Source organism: Eurosta solidaginis, chromosome 1 (assembly GCF_040869045.1).
Source record: "Eurosta solidaginis isolate ZX-2024a chromosome 1, ASM4086904v1, whole genome shotgun sequence".
Lineage (NCBI taxonomy): Eukaryota > Metazoa > Arthropoda > Insecta > Diptera > Tephritidae > Eurosta > Eurosta solidaginis.
The window spans coordinates 91,435,089-91,449,972 of record NC_090319.1 but is presented as its reverse complement, the minus strand read 5'-3'; the positions used below and the strand labels follow the sequence as shown (position 1 = coordinate 91,449,972).

The window sequence follows — 14,884 nt, the reverse complement described above, 5'->3', positions numbered from 1 at the left end:
GGCTTAACGCGTCTACATGGCCCAGATTAAGTCCAACCCGATGCTGAATATAATAACCAAAATTTTCCAGCTCCAATGCCCACCTAGCTAGATCAATCATCTGTTTCTTATTTAGGGTCATAGTGAGTGAGTTTCAATCTGTTATGATTTTAAATGGCACACCACCTGCTTTTGTAGAAGCACAGAACCAAAGCCCTGACTGCTTACATCGCAGTGAAGTTGTGTTTCACGTTTGCGATCATATATTGCTAACGGCGGTGAACTTACTAAAATATTGCGTAATTCCTCAAATGCCTTGAAGGATTCCCTTGAAAACCTAAATTCAGCATCCTTGCGTAGTAAATCTAAGAGTGGCTTAGCGATTTTGGAAAAAGAAGGGACAAATTTTCGGAAATAAGAAAACAAACCAATACAAGAGCGGAGCTCTTTATGATTCTTTAGGACTGGGTAATTCGCAATTGCCTTAATATGGATCCTCGAAGGCTGTATTCCTGAAGGAGTAACTTGATAACCCAAATACTCAATGCCGTTGTAGCAAAACTTGCACTTCCTAAGCTTAAGTTCCAAATTTTTTTCATAAGTTCTCCTAAGCACTTTACGTAGGATCTTAGTGTGACTTTCAAGATCACTTGACGCTATTAATATGTCATCAATATACACAATGATTTATTTTGCATCAATTAGGTCTCGGAAGATGTTATAGACAAATCTCTGAAAATTAGCCGGTGCATTCTTTAATCCAAATGGCATTCTAAGGCACTCGAATTGCCCATGTGGTGTGACAAAAGATGTTAATGGAATAGATCTCTCAACCATTCCTAACTGATTAAACCCATCTTTCAAGTCCAAGAGAGTGAACTACTTTTTCCCCGACATATAATCTATACAATCGTCTATTGGGGGCAATGGAAAATTGTCGCGTACTGTTTTCTTATTCAAAGCTCTGTAATCGATGCACATACTAGTTTCGCCACTCTTTTTTTTTTACCAAGACAATCGCAGAAGCATAAGGGGTTACTAGGTCGTATAATTTCGCGTTTCATTAAATCATCAGTGATCTTTTGTACCTCTTCCCTATCCTTAAACGATAATCGTCTTGGTAAAGAATAGAAAGGTATATCCTCCGTTGTTCGGATTGTCATTTTATAGTCATACGGTTTTTTTTCAATTGATGTAGGCGATAAATATTCACTAGACAACACTTCCATTACTAACCCTCTTTCTCGTTTAGCCAAACTGGGCCCTATATCTATTTCCGACTGAAAAACTTTCATCTATTGCTCTTATCTCTTTCACAGCTGAATCAAACAGATTCGTCATATCATAGGGGTAATTGCCCATTTCTTTTGAGTCCTGCTTATTATGATCACATCTGTCATATACTTCACTTAATGTAGGCTTATTACAATCTAATTTAACACTTAAGTCACCAGGGGGACTCATGATAGCATATAAACTTATAAGGTGTAAAATTATATCCATTTACAAACGCGGTTATATGAACGCACCTAGTAATACTCTTGATAAACTTGATTGTTTTTCAGCTGTATTATTTCCAAAAAAATTTTTTTGATTGTTATACAAATTAAAAAATACCAAGATTAAGTGAAAAATCAAAAATAAAACGCCTTTACTTGCTGATGTTGGAGATTTTTGATGAAAATGCCGTCTGTAATGTCTGCAAGGTTGCATTCCTTTGAGTTTACCGCGTTTACACAATGAAATGTGCGCGTAAATTTATACAAATTGTGTAAATGATTTTTCATACAAAATTTGACAGCTCGTGCGTAAACTAGATAAATTTATACGTTTACACACTTTATAAGGCATTTGTACGGTTACATGAGTCCCCCTACCATCAAAAAATTTATTAATAATCGAATCAGATATATGTTTTTTCGGATCTTCTTTATTTAATTCAGTATTTCCAGAAGGTACCTTTTGTTTTACGTTTATTAAATTCATTTGATATTTCATTTAATTGTATTAAATGAATGTTAAATTTTTGCAAAAAATGTCGACCAAGAATTAATGGAAGAGTTAAAGTTTCATTATTATTATTACATTAATATTTCCAATTAATTTACGAAAGTAAATTGCATACAATGCTGTGCCAAAAGAATATATCCTTCTTTTACCAACGCCAACGAATTGTGTAGGCTTTGCCCGAAATGACAGCTTAACAAATTTTTCAGAAACCGATCTTTGCATAAGGCTAATAGAATTACCGGAATCGAAAAGAGAGATGATATTGTAAAACCTTTAAATCTGTTTCGATTTTTATCGTAAAAGGCCACACTTACCTCTTGCTTAGATTCTAAAGGAACATAGTCATCCATGGATACGGCTGCAACTTGAGATGTTTGGGTTTTCTTCTTTGGGTAATTGCGATGCATTGTCCTAGTTGGTGGCGAATAAAACATGACCTGGCTGGGCGTTGCGGCTTTGGGCAGGCACTCTGACAATGCCCGAATCGCGACCAGTTGAAACAACGTACAGTGGAAAGATCTTCAGTAGTGTTTGCCTTTACTGCGGTATTTGATACCTCTGTGCTCAATGGTTTGCGCACACCAACGCTGTGATGACGTTGCTCGTAACGTTCCATTCGGCATATGAGGTCGCTTATGGTATAAGCGCCATACAAGATGCTTATATTGTTGCTGCTGTCTGGGATTCCGTCCACTATAATGTCTACCAACTCCTGCTCCATTATCTCCGATTCGGCAGCGATTGATTGCATTGCCACCACATAACTGACACACGATTCTGACGGTTTTAGTTTGCGTAAACGTAGCTGGCGATAGACCTCCTGTCGAGAGCAATTACGGCGGAACATTGCGCATAATAAAAGCTTAAACGTGGAGTAATCCGTTAGGCCTTGGTTCAAAGCGAATTCTTTCGCTGTCCCAGTCATGCATCGGCGCAATGCTATGCATTTATGTCTTTCATTGTAGTTGTTAGCATCAGCATAGTCTTCAAACTGTAAAAACCACCGATTTATATCGTACTCATTGTCGCCACTAAACTTCGGGACAGCTGCATCAAGTTCGTCGAAAAGGATATACTCTCCTATGCGCACGACCGGGCCAGACTCCAATTGCTGGACTACACCTTGGAGCTCCATTACTTCTTTACGTAGCTTCAATAATCTTAACTGCTCTTCAAGGTGGTTTATTTCTCCACTTGATGGTGTGGCTTCAAGGCCAACAGATATGTCAGAAGCAATAGTTGGGCTTATGGCATAGTTTGCAGCGGATTCATTCATATGAGGCTGAGTGGAACCATACCAGGCAACGTTGTTAGAATACTCACTGGACATTACGACGGTCCCACCAGAGGCATCGGACAGCATAACAGCGGGTGAATTATGATGTACAGCAGTAGTAGTAACAGCAGGCAATGTAGTGGCAGCAACAGCGTTAAAAACAGGCAATGTAGTGGCGGAGGCAGCACGTGATGTAGTGGCAGAGACAGCGGTAACCGCAGAGGTAGTGGCAGCAGGCAATGTATTGCCAAAAGCACTAGTTACAGCGGTCGATAAAATGGCAGAGGCAGCAGGAGCAGGCGGAGGTACAACGGTGGTGCTATTTTCAGAATCCTTAGGTTTTCTTTGTGTACCTGTAGATTTCTGCTCCACTGTCGCTGCGCTTGATGTATTAAAACGTGTGAGCGGCATTTTCACTTTTTTCTTTTATGGTTCGAGTTTTCCTTCTAATGTTTATTTATGCGAATAGAGGGTAGCACCCCACACCTGAGGATGCAATTTGTTTCTTTTAATTTAAAACGATTTGATTTATTTTTTATTTGAACAACCTCTGCGTTTCGCTGTCACCGGAAGAAGAAGGCCCCAGAGCAAAAGCGAAGTTGGCTGCATTTCCGCCAGCAGGTGACATTTACCATCTGTCAGAAATGCATGGTATAATAAAATGGGTGACATGACAAATTAAATATAAGTACATTGCGAGTTCAAAATTGCTTCGTTCTGCGCAGCTGCGTCACTTGACTGCTTGAGCGAATGAAAGAAAGAGAGAAAAAAACAAGAGCTAAAGGAAAATGACGTAAAAATTGCCCATAAAAAACAGCTGATCTTTTGTTTACATGTGCAATGCGCAATCTTGTGTTTGTGATTTGTGCTGATCACAAATAACACACAGAAGATTGTGCATTAACGAGCTCAAAATTGCTTCGTTCTGCGCATCTACGTCACATTTGACTGCTTCAGCGAATGAAAGAAGGAGAAAAAAAAAAAACAAGATCTAAAGGAAAATGACGTAAAAATTGCTCATAAAAAACAGCTGAACTAATGTTTACATGCGCAATGCGCTACCTTCTATAATTCCATCATGGTGCTGATACTGAGATGACGTTGTCTCCAATTTAGGACCGGTTTTCAGCACAAGTTTAACTCAGTTTGTCAGTTAAACTACGCTTAAACTTATTCTGCAGTTTTTCAGCCTACTTTAACTGAAGCTGAAGCGGCCGATCTGCTAGGTTTAGACTCTATTTAACCTATCAGTTATTTACGTTCGTACGAAATGGCGTCGAAAACACCCAACAAGAATTTGGACTTGAGTACCATTAGAGCTCATGTTGATAAGGGAACGTACCCAAATTACGTAACACCTTTAAGGAGTAGGGGGAGGGGTTTATTTAGGTATTACACCAGGTCACAGGGGGGAGGGGAGGGATTGACACTTTGTCACGTAGTCAATAATCTCTAGAAAGTCTTGCAATTTTTTTTGTGGAATTTATTTTGCGTCAAAAATTTCCATGAAAAATAATCAGAAAAAAGTGCACGGTAATACAGTGGACGACATGTCTCGCGTGCGATCTCTGCAGGTCCTCTCCAGGAGACCAAAAGAGATGTTATGTATCGTGGAGCAAAGCGCGGAGCGGATAAACATCGAGGCTGTAGGTAGGTAGGTTGAACTGGCCGGTCCATGAGGACCTCACATAGACTGATTGAGTCCATAGTGTTACCAGAAGTTTGTTTTAACGACCAAACTGAAAAACCCTATCAAAAACCAGGACCTATGTTATAAAATAACTCCGTCCTCTTGGCAAATACTAGAAGCTTCCTAGGACTTAAGCCACTTGCTGCTTCTAGATCTGACAGCTGTATCACTCCTAATAGCTGGAGTCTTAGCCTGGCAAGTGCAGGGCACGAGCACAGAACGTGCTCGATCGTTTCCTCCTCCAACCCGCACTTCCTACACCTGCTATCACTGACCAAGCCTAATTTAAAGGCATGTGACGCCAGAAGGCAGTGTCCAGTCAGAATACCCGTCATGAGTCTACAGTCCTCTCTTTTTAATGATAGAAGCAACTGTGTTAGTCTAAGGTTGTAAGACCTACACATAATCTTCGACACTTTACAGCCCCGCGCTTGAACCCACGTCATTTCTGCTTGGTCGATCATGTGAACCTCTCGCCTTCGCTTAATCTCGCCCAATCTAATTGGGACGTCTACGGAGCAAGCTTCAAGGGATGCGCCCTTTTTAGCTAATTCGTCCGCTTTTTCATTCCCATCTATTCCCATATGCCCTGGGACCCAATATAGATGTATGCTTCTCCCTGTCGCGATTCTCTCCAGAGACTGCTTACACTCTAACACGCATTTAGATGCTGTGCTATGCGAGATTATTGCCTTAATTGCTGCTTTACTGTCAATATAAAAGTTAACACGGTTGCAGCTTAAGCTATTCTCTTCCAGGGTTTCTACTGCTTTGGTTACGGCTAATATTTCCGCTTGGAAAACGCTACAGTAATCCGGCAGCCTGTAGGATCTGCTTAATTCCGGATCAGCGCAGAATACCGCAGACCCTACTCCTTCCACTATTTTGGAACCATCGGTGTACACATGTATCGCCTCGTCCGCCATTTGCGCACCCTTGCGCCAACCGTCCACCTCTATTGTGGCCTTAAGATCTCCCTCAAAGTGCAGGTAGGGAATCATGTAGTCTGTTCGTCTTGTGACTGAGGACGCTATACTACTATGGCCATATGGTCGGCGCTCAAGCTGCCCCGAAGCATCGAGCCTGGTTGCGGTCGTTAACGCTTTGTTCTTTGCTACCAGGTCTACAGGTGGAATGTGCAGAATGGCATACAGTGCAGCCGTCGGGGTTGTTTTCAGGGCTCCCGTAATGCAAAGCATCGATAGTCTGCATACCCCCTCTAATTTTTTTGAGGTATGTTGTTTTTTGTGTGGCTTTCCACCAAACAAGAACTCCATAGTATAGAATAGGGCTTACAATCGCTGTAAAAACTCAATGAGAAAGAGAGGGCGATAGGCCCCACGTATACCCCAGCATTCTTTTACATGCATAGAGTGCCGTTGAGGCCTTCTTGACCCTCTCCTCCACGTTGAGCTTCCATGACAGCTTACTGTCTAGGATGATTCCTAGATATTTTGTGCAAGGTTTCTCCTGTAAGGTGACCGCTCCTAACTTAGGCCTGGTCCAATTTGGGACCTTGTACCTCTTTGTAAACAAGAAAATATCCGTCTTCTCCGCATTGACTTTCAGCCCGACATTGGATGCCCAGGTATGAATATCCCGAAGCGCCCGATCCATCAAAGAACTAATCGTTGGAAGGCATTTTCCACTTATGACAATTGCAACGTCATCTGCGTAAGCCGTAAGTTTTACGGGTCCCTCATCGAATTGCCTGAGCAGTTGGTTGATGACCAGTGTCCACAGCAGAGGTGATAGCACCCCTCCCTGCGGCGTGCCCCTGTCCACTGATTTCGTGGCCTCGTACAATCCCCATTGTGATGTAATCTTTCTGCAATTTAACATGCAGCCGATCCATCTGATTAAGGCAGGATGTACTTTAATGTAATTAAGACCATCCATAATCGCCCATTTTGCAACATTATTGAAAGCCCCGGCAATGTCCAAGAAGACTCCTAGAGCATACTCCTTATATTCCAGGGATTTCTCTATGCTTATTACCACCCTGTGCAATGCGGTGTCTACCGACTTGCCTTTGGTGTACGCATGCTGTGTTGTGGGGAGCAGCTTTTCATCCACGTTGGACTTTATGTACACATCTATCAGCCTCTCAAAGGTTTTGAGCAGAAATGATGTTAAGCTAATGGGTCTATAGTCTTTGGGATACACGTGACCGATCTTCCCCGCCTTTGGTAGAAAAGCTACACGAGCAGTTCTCCAAGAGTGCGGTACATGATTCAGTCTTATGCACCCATCGAATATTATTTTAAGCCATTCTACGACCGCCCTACTTTAGACTTGTAGCATGGCCGGGAATATACCATCTGGGCCCGGCGATTTAAACTTAGAAAACGTCTTCACTGCCCACTCGATCTTGGTATCGGTCACCAAGCCCGGCACCACTAGCTCCGTGATCGAAGTGTGAGTGATGTCTGCTGGTTCTTCTAAACCGTCTCCCGATGGGAAATGTGTATCGAGAAGCACCTCAAGGGATTCCTCACTATCACGTGACCATTCCCCGTTCTCTTTCTTTATTAGTCCCTGGACTATGTTTCCCTTTGCTAGGACTTTTTTCAACCGTGCTGTTTCACTGGAGCACTCTATGTCCGTACAGAAACTTTTCCATGAGTTTCTCTTCGCCCTGGTAATTTCACGCTTGTAGATCCTCAGTAGATCCCTGTACTCGTCCCGACACGCTTCGCTTTCCGCGGTCTTTGCGAGTTTAAACATTTCTTTTACCTGTCTTCTTAGAAGACTCAGCTCATTGCTCCACCATGGCGGCTTTGCTTTTCCTCTGAATCTTCTTAGAGGACAAGCTTTGTTATACGAAGTCATAAGCGTCCTTGTTAGGAATTCATTCGACTCGTCCAGTTCCTCTACATTAGCAACCTCTTTAGGTTGTCCCAGTTTCGTTTCTACATGTTTCTGGAATTTAGTCCAATTCGTTGCCCTAGGGTTTCTAAAGGTTCCTCCCTTCTCTACCCTCTTTAGTGGGATGCTGAAGCTTATATACGCATGGTCGGAGAAGGATGGTCTATCGAGAACCATCCAATCATACCTTGATATATCACGCTCGGAGCTCAATGTAATATCCAGAACATTGCTGGATGTTGGACCAATGTATGTAGGAACATTTCCCCTGTTGGCTATCTGCAAATTGGTTTGCAGGATGTAACAAAATATAGATTCGCCTCTCTCGTTCGTATCTGCTCCTTCCCACGCATTGTGGTGCGCATTTGCATCTGCGCCTATGACCAACCGCCCTTTGCGCCCTTCCTCCTGTACTAGCCTTTTGCACTCCATCGGTGGAACCTCCGCAGTATGGGCCATGTAGCAGGACGCCAGGATAAATGCCTGCTTGTTCTTTGGCTCAACGGCCACCGCTACGAGATCCTCGGTGGTATAATTAGGCAGCATATATGAATGCAGCTGTTTCCTTACCATTACTACAGCTCGCACCCGTCCTTCCGTTTGTGCGTAGTAAACGCCAAACCCGCGCGCGCTAAGTCCAGAAACCTTTCCTCCCGATGAGAGCCACGGCTCCTGGATCAGCGCCACATCAAACGAACCCTCCTCAAGGGTTAGGAGGAGTTCGCTCGACGCCACTTTACTGTGTTGGAGGTTTATCTGTAGGACTCGCAGCACCATTGGGCTGTTTGTCCCCCTCCAGCACCTTCGTCTTGACGTCGTCGTCCTCCTCTTGCCCTTTTAGTTTAGAGTATTCGAGGCCCCCTTCAGCCCCTCGTGAATGTTGTGCCGTGTATTCCTCTGTGCGAGTCACAGCACCATTTAGCGGTTGGCCCTCTTCTAGCACGTTCGTGGTGACGTCGGGGACCTCCACCTGTCTTTTTTCCCTTAGGCTTCTGAGGTCCTTTTCGACTTCGCCCACTTCCAGCGTGTTAGGATTTTTATCCTCGGGACTTCTTTTCCTGACTCGCATGTAAATTTTGCCAGTGCCAAAGGACATTTTGCCAAGCTGCGTGTACAAAATATCCTCCGCCTGCTTGTTTATTTGGAAGATGTAGAACTGACCATCCTCGGTAGGCCGAGATACAGTAAGTACCTTCCAATCCTGTGTCGGTATGTTCGGATTCTGATTCTGCAGAAGTCGCAGTGTATCCTCCGACTTCATCACGCATGGTATCCATACCTTAACTTTTGGTACCGTGGGGATTTGCGCTTTATCCACCACCTCAAACCGCGCGTTCGTGCCTTTCCTTTGGAGGTTTGGAACGACTTCCTCCAGCCACCGCAAGCTCGCGATGTTGTCGCACGCTATCATCTTCACACCATTATACCATCCCCCCGAATCAAAGGTTGGAAGGGGCTTACTTGGTTGTTCCCGCATCATCTTAAGCATTAAGCTAATAAGCTCCCTTTCCACAGATCTCCACCTTTCAGTAGTCATTTGTCCGAACGGACTGCTACGATCAACCAGCGCCACAGTCAGTGACTGCTTTGCCACATCACTCATCTTCTCGGGAAAAGCAGGAGTCTTAGTGTTATCTCCCTTTGGAACCTCCGAGAACACCGGAGTCTTCGCGTTAACTCCCTTTAGCGCCTCCGAGAAAGCCGGAGTCTTAGCGTTATCTCCCTTTGGCTTATCTCCTACTTCCGTAGTTGGAACTTCCCTCTGACTGGCAGCTTTCGAGGTAGTTGCTACCTCGCTATTGGAACCCATCTGTCTTACAGCTTTGGGCCTACTTGTCTTGTCTATGCGACTGCCCTGCCTCGCGGCTCTAGGACTGGGTCCTTTCTGCCTCTTGAAAGCAGGCTTGTCGCCTTCTGCCGAACGTTGCCTCTTCATTCTGCCATTCGACGCTTCTTCCTCCTCGTACCGGTTGCAGAACCGAGGGTTTCTCGCAGCAAACCTTTTGAACTGCCTTCGACCTACTTCTACCGCTTCATGGGCCCATTCCAAGCGCTCGATCTCCACTTCTGTTGGGTCGACCACTGCTCCCAAGCGTTGTACAATTCTTAGTGCTGCACGGTACTGCGAGAGAGCTCTTTTACTTCCTCTGCTCCGTACCCTTCTCCACTCTTCTACACCGTTTTCATTTGTGTGCTTCTCCAACACGGAGATTAATCAATTTATTTTATTAAAAATAAAATAGTTACGGTATAAGGAAATTGAACAAATGAAAATCAAAATAAAATAAAATAAAATAATGTAAATTGAAATAAAATAAAATAAAATTAAATTAAAAGCAAAATAAAATAAAATACATTAAAATAAAATTTAAAAAATTAGCAAAATTAAAATAAATGAAAATAAAATAAAATAAAAGCAAATATAAATCAAATACAATTTTTTTTTAAGTTAACAAAAATAATTTAAAATCATACTTATGAACTACTACGTGAAAATTAAAGGGTGATGGGGGTCTTAAAATATACTACCGTGGTAACCGAGGGGGGGGGGGGGGGGGGGGGGTAGGGGTAAAAGTTGTAGAAAATGGGTCAACTAGGCATACTTCTAAAATCTCAAGAGTTGTTTCAAAACAGTGGCTCAACTCGAGAATCATAGCGTACTATGCTATTACTTAAGTTGATAAAAATGTAATTAATAACTTGTGGTTCTCTAACTGGACTTAAATGTAAGGTTCAATAATGTTAATGTAGGATCTTCGGTGTGGTAGACGAAGCACGCTACCATTATACCACGGCGGCCGCCTATATAATTTATTCTTGATTAATTACACTTCATTAGTGCTATCAGTCAGGTTTTTATTTTTCACAATAAACAGCTGTTGGTTTTGATGGTACCTCCTTGGAGATTTTTATCAACTCCACCTCAACCCGATATATAATGTAAGATATCAACTGGAGAAATGGGTTGAATATTCATTTGAGAACTTTACATTTCTCAAAATCTCTCGAAATTAGCACTCATATTATGAACTCATATGATACACGATAAACGCTTGCAATCTGTTATGCCGTATTATGAAATAAATTCTAGCGTGGGAAACCCAATCGTAAGCGTTTATCGTGGTATTGCCATACGCTAACTATCGTATCAGCTGTTAAATTTTCTACGCTAGCTATCGTTGATAAATTTTTGCACGATACGTTGGGAGATTTAAATAAAATTAAAAATCCAAAAGAATCTAAATAAAGCCTCATTCCCAACACTCTGTTGCAACATCCTGACAAGAAACCTTAAAGTCGCACAAATCTTCAAAATATTTGTGACGGATGACATATTTTTACGGGCGCGCAAACTGCCTTCTACTTCTGTTAAGACATACTCTGAAATAAATTTTTTTACTTCTGGTCTGTCAAGTCCTTACAGTGTAGTTCATTTTAAGAATATTGGGAGCATCTCTCAATTTTCTTCTTTCTATGGCCTTTATTCGAGTTTCGTCAATTTGTTCATTTGAGTTTACATAAAAGGCAACAGAGGTTGCAGAAAACATATTAATATCACAGCCTTTAAAAACTTTTGCCACTTTTACGTACAAGACAATTGAATTTTTAGTATTTGCGTTTTGTTTTGCTATCTTTTTCGTATAGATTCACAATAATTTGTAAACAAAACTCTGCTGTCATTCACAGTAGTACATTCATCGGGCATGTAGAAATCGCAATATGAAAGCTGATTTTTTACGATTCGCTAGCAAGCGTTTATCGTTTATCGTGTGAAAATTCATAACAGGGGTGTAAGATAATACTTGGAAAATACTAATGACGTTGGAGATCAACTGGAAAACTTTTAATTTTACAAAATTTCACAAAGGTTGGATAGTTACTGGAGAATGAAGTTGGATATTAACTCGAGAACAATCTGGTTTAAGAATAATTAAATAATGATGTTGGATATCACTTCCGGAACTAGATATATATTTCGCCGGAGAATTGTTTTCCATGTTTGTTAGCTAAACAAAATCCAGCTGTTGTCGTATCTACAAATTATCTAGATAATATAAAACCAATGTTGCCGCACAAAAGAGCATACCCCAAAGGCGGTTTAGCTGGAATTTAAATTTGACTACAGTTTAAGCTTAGCTTAACCAACCACTGAAAACCGGGCCTTAAAGTCATGGAAAGGAATTCCGATTGCACTATTCTTCAATAGATCCTCAACAGTTAATTTACGCGATCACATGTATCCCATCCCTAGGAACTATTACCCAGCCAGCATTTTTTGAAAATTTTGATCAAAAAATATTTAAATATACCCCAAGATGATTAAAAACGTTCAAATTTAAAAGCATTTTCTGTTCGAAAATTAACGTATCGTCGGGAGAAAAATGTACCATAAATTTGATTATTCTTGAATAATCATTTATGATTCCTATTTCGAAACGCCTTTTATTCATATTTAATATCATTGTAGAATTGAGCTTTAATAGTTTTCGAGTAATATTTGACTGCTTTTCACAGTCATTTTCTGATCATATTCGTGAATATATTTCAATCGTTTTGGTTGAGATTTTTGAATCATTTTTAAATGCCATTATAATGCATTTATTCTTCATATCTCATTCAAAATAGGATACTACATAATAATCTTATTTCATCAGGGGAAGAAAGCAATCGAAAGTGAGCTATTCGAACCACAGGTAACTCGCAAACAAACTTGACCGATATACACCTGCGACTACAACATCCAACATCAGCGTTGTCGTCTTCATCTTAATACGGATACGATACGGGATGTTGAAGCCGTATCCAGGTACGTCAAGATAGTTTCACTTACCTGGGGTTCAAATAGCTCACAACCTATGTATGTATTGTCCAATCATTATGTATTTTCTGGGAAGCTGAAGGGGTGAAATGGTTGGGGAAATCTTCGTTCACGAGCAGAATTACATTATTTTTGTCTTGAAGAATATACATATTTTGCATAAATAATAAAATTTTTATATATTTTTTCTTAGCTTAATGATTGAAAAAATACGTGTATGTGAAAAAATAAGATTTTTAATGAAAAGTAAAATTTGAACAAGTATAAAATTAATTATTCAGTCAACAAATATATTCATAAAAGATTCAGAAACCTGAATGAAAAATGATTATAAATTTTTGATCACCTAAAGTAAAGACATTTGATTCAAAAATGATTCCAAAAAGTGATCGAAAAATGTTTTTTAGTTTTTATCATCAAAAGAATTCATATTTGATTATTTCTTTTGTTCAATTGTATGATAACTCATTATTTAGTCAGAAAGAGTAATCAAAATGTATTGATATGTAGGGAAATTCAAAATTGAATCACCTAAATGCTGAGTGGGTATTAGCTCTGTTTTTTTACATTTATAGACGTTTACGCTTAAACTTTATATGGAATGCTAAGCGTCAAACTTTAAATACACCAATGAAATTGCTGCGCATAAAATTAGTACTACCTACTAAATTTCAATACGCATTACACTCAGATGTAACTGAAATATGTGTCTAGGTTTCACATCTACACTAATTCTATGTATCACCTCTTAAAATGGTGCGTGTCCACAATTCATCGCAACTGATTCAGCCATATGTTATACACTATCGCCATCAGAGGGTTGTGTCTCCACTTTTCGGTACACCCTGTGCTCTAGCTAGTTGTTTAACCACTGCCGCTAGACGGGTCTCCTAAGCATTATCTAAGCGAGAATACGCGTTTTTTACGCGCAAACGTAAACGTACACTCGTTAAAAAAAACACTGCGACCTTTCTGCAAATCTACTGTGCATATCCCTAGGAACTAAACTATTACCCGTCACATTTTCACGTTTTTTTTTAGCGCTTTCACTTAGAGGTGATTTATTGTGGATTTAGTTCTAGTTCACATATAATGAGATTATCTTCATTCATAAATATATAGATTTCCCATATAAATTTTTGCCTTCGATAATCCATAATTATGAACAAGTTTCGGAGATGCCGATTTTTTTTTTCATAGAAAAATACCACCTCTAGAGTGTAATCTCTAATTGAAAGTACGAAATGAAAGAGAAATGTGAAAATTTTACAGATCTAGTTCCTAGGGATGAAACATATGTTGTGGATTATCTATTGATTTATTGTAGAACATTGCATCTGTGAACGTAGTCTAAGGATAGGACATATGTGAACACCAAGAACTATTGTGGACTAACACGTCTGCACATGCTTTAATTTTAATTCAATTTATTTATTATTACGGCTGTTTAGGCCTAAAACTTACTAAGTACAATTCATTATTATATCACTTATTTCTATTGGATATGCTGTTGGAATGCCATGTGATTCCGATCAGTATATTTACTGGCGTGACAAACGGACGAGTCTGGGAGCCAGTCATTTAAGGAAGGTTGGAAAGGACGCGTTTCCAATCCTCCAGTGCTTTCAGCTTAAGGCAACAACAGGCATTTGGAACTTGTATTTTTCAATTATATTTATATTTAATCTACAACAAATAGTCAAAAGGTAGTTTACGCGTCTACATATGTTCTATCCCTAGGAACTAGGTTATTTTCTATCATATGTTCACGTTTCTCTTTTATTTTGTGCTTCCAGTTAGAAATTATTCATTCATTCATTCATTTATTTAATGCACATATAATACATGGTCCTTTACAGTGTCATATTTGGAATATTTACTTAATACTAGTTCAAATTTATTACTTATTTATATATTTAATACTTTAGAGGTGGAGCTTTTTCTATGAAAAATAATCCGAATTCTAAAATTTTTTCATAATTACCGATTATAGAGGTGAAAGATTAATATGGAAAGTCTAAAAAAAAATAAATAAATGTAAGGCGCGATAACCTCCGAAGAGATCTAAGGCCGAGCTTCTCTTCCAATTTGCGTCGTGCTCCTCTTGATTTTCCCTACAAATTGGCCGGACGGGACCTACATGTTTTATGCCGACTCCGAACGGCATCTGCAAAGCAGATGAGTTTTCACTGAGAGCTTTTCATGGCAGAAATACACCCGGAGTGCTTGCCAAACACTGCCG

The 14,884-nt window shown here is 40.3% G+C and overlaps 1 pseudogene; it reads right to left on the bottom strand.

Annotated features, from left to right (window-relative positions):
- The window catches only part of LOC137237255 (putative nuclease HARBI1), a 526,467-nt pseudogene that overhangs the window by 280,871 nt on the left and 230,712 nt on the right, over positions 1-14,884 (bottom strand).